Raw genomic sequence first — 3,025 nt, forward strand, 5'->3', positions numbered from 1 at the left:
TGCGGCCTGCTGTGCACGCCGTACAAACACAAAGGGAGGGTCATTCTCAGCGTATGGGGGAAACTGAGGCACGGAGTGATGTAGCAACAGGCACAAGGTGACCTAGGGAGTCTGTGGGAAAGCTGGGCATAGAATTCAGCACCTTCCCCACAAGACCTGCCTTCCTCCCACACAGTGTCCTGGAGCAGGGGAGGAGGGTGAGTTGGGAGCCAGGATTCCTGGGTTCTTCCGCCAGCTGTGGGAGGGGAGTGGGGTCTAGTGGTTAGAGCAGGGGGGCGGGCGAGTTGGGAGCCAGGATTCCTGGGTTCTGCCCTGGCTCTGGGTGGGAGCTGGAGGGGAGTGAATAGCTGTGTGTGCAGGAGGGCACCCCCCCCCCGCCCCGCAAACCGGTGCCCCAGCCCCCAGCCCATTGTCTGGCCGGATGGGGAGCTATTTAAAGCAGCCCAGGCCAGAGCCTCACTCCCCATCAGGTGGCCTTATCAGGAGCCTAAGAGGCTTCCGGCTTCGTAGCCTCAGGCTTCCTGCCTCGGCTTCCTGTGCTGCTGCCCAACGCAGCCCCGCGCACTGCACACAGCCCCACCCCCACCCCCTGCCAGATCAGACCCACGGGCCCCTCTACCCCAGTATCCCGCCCTGGGTCACATCCGCGGGCCCCTCTACCCCTGTATCCCGCCCCAATCAGACCCCTGGGCCCATCTATCCCAGTGTCCTCCCCTGGGTCAGACCTATGGGCCCATCTACCCCAGTATTCCGCCCTGGGTCAGACCCACGGGCCCCTCTACCCCAGTATCCCGCCCTGGATCACATCCACGGGCCCCTCTACCCCGGTATCCCGCCCCAATCAGACCCCTGGGCCCATCTATCCCAGTGTCCTCCCCTGGGTCAGACCCACGGGCCCCTCTACCCCAGTATCCCGCCCTGGGTCACATCCACGGGCCCCTCTACCCCGGTATCCCGCCCCAATCAGACCCCTGGGCCCATCTATCCCAGTGTCCTCCCCTGGGTCAGACCTATGGGCCCATCTACCCCAGTATTCCGCCCTGGGTCAGACCCACGGGCCCCTCTACCCCGTATCCCGCCCTGGGTCACATCCACGGGCCCCTCTACCCTGGTATCCTGTCCTGGGTCAAACCCATGGGCCCATCTACCCCAGTATCCTGCCCTGGGTCAGACCCACGGGCCCATCTACCCTGGTATCCTGCCCTGGGTCAGACCTACGGGCCCCTCTACCCTGGTATCCAGCCCCAATCAGACCCCTGGGCCCATCTATCCCAGTATCCTCCCCTGGGTCAAACCCATGGGCCCATCTACCCCAGTATCCCGCCCTGGGTCAGACCCACGGGCCCCTCTACCCTGGTATCCTGCCCTGCATCAGACCTATGGGCTCATCTACCCCAGCATCCTGCCCTGGGTCAGATCCATGGGCCCATCTACTCCGGTATCCCATCCCCTCCCTGCCCCCCATATCAGAGCCCTGGGCCCATCCAGCCCATAGAGATGGAGAGAGGGGTTCATATGGGGATGGATCTATAGTGTCCAGTCACTCCATGCTGTACAGGGTTAGGGTGGTGATGCAAGGCACCCCCAGCACCTTGTGCCGAGCCAGGTGGCTTGTGCCCGCTGCCTCAGGGTATGGTACCTGGCTCCCCCCCGTCCCGGGCACACGTAGCACAGGGTAACCCGTGTCCCCTTGCTGTGCTTGTGTCTCCCTCAATTACATGGGCACGGTGTGTAGCCAACAAGGTATTTGCACCCCTCACCAGGCACCGCAGTGCCTCTTCCCCTGTGGTTTGAGTCACATGGGACCCTCCATGGTGTGTGGGGTTTCCAACATTGCATCTACCTGGTGCCACGGGGCTGTGATTGCACTGGTCATCATGCGCTGACTGTAGCGCAGCTGTCGGGCAATTGCACTGATTGTGTATGCTGCATTTGTGATGCACGCAGCACAGCTCTTATGCATTGGGTATGCAATTGCACTGCTTGTGCATGTTCTGATTGCGATGCACGTGCCACACCCATCATGCAATCGGTGTGCAATTGCACTGATGATGCATGTTCTGATTTTGATGCACACGGCACAGCTGCCGTGCAATGACTGTGCAAGTACACTCGTGCATGCTCTGATTGTGATGCAACTGGCACATTCATCGCGCAATGGCTGACAATTGCACTGATCATGCAATTCTCTGATTGTGATGCATGTGGCATGGCCTTGCAATCAGTGTGCAATTGCGTGGATTGTGCATGCTCCGGTTGTGATACGTGCGGCGCATCCTTGGGCATATGCTGACTATGATGCAGCTGGCACATCCCTTTGTGCAATGGGGCCACATTTGCATTGATTGTGGAGTTTGTACTGCTTGGGCAGACATAGGTTGTGATGTGAATGGCGCCTCTGTTGCTGGGAGGGCTGACTCAAACAACGGGGGGTTTGATTCTGCCCCGGTCTCTTGCGGGGCTGCAGTTGTACAGATCAATAGTCCTGAATACTGAAAGGCCTGTTGGACGAAAGCTGCTGCACCCGGAGGATGCTAGATCCCCTGGAACCGGTTCTCCGGCCACTTTAAGCACCGTCCGGACAGAGGGTGTTTTAACCAGCCAGGCCGCGACTGGGCTGAGGGGAATTAGGAGCCAGGCCACGAGTGGGCTGAGGGGAATTAGCAGCCAGGCCGCGACTGGGCTGAGGGCAATTAGCAGCCAGGCCGCGACTGGGCTGAGGGGAATTAGCAGCCAGGCCGCGACTGGGCTGAGGGGAATTAGCAGCCAGGCCACGACTGGGCTGAGGGGAATTAGCAGCCAGGCCGCGACTGGGCTGAGGGGAATTAGCAGCCAGGCCGTGACTGGGCTGAAGGGAATTAGCAGCCAGGCCGCGACTGGGCTGAGGGCAATTAGCAGCCAGGCCGCGACTGGGCTGAGGGGAATTAGCAGCCAGGCCGCGACTGGGCTGAAGGGAATTAGCAGCCAGGCCGCGACTGGGCTGAGGGGAATTAGCAGCCAGGCCACGACTGGGCTGAGGGGAATT

This window comes from Chrysemys picta, chromosome 20 (genome assembly GCF_011386835.1).
Source record: "Chrysemys picta bellii isolate R12L10 chromosome 20, ASM1138683v2, whole genome shotgun sequence".
In the NCBI taxonomy this organism is placed as follows: domain Eukaryota; kingdom Metazoa; phylum Chordata; order Testudines; family Emydidae; genus Chrysemys; species Chrysemys picta.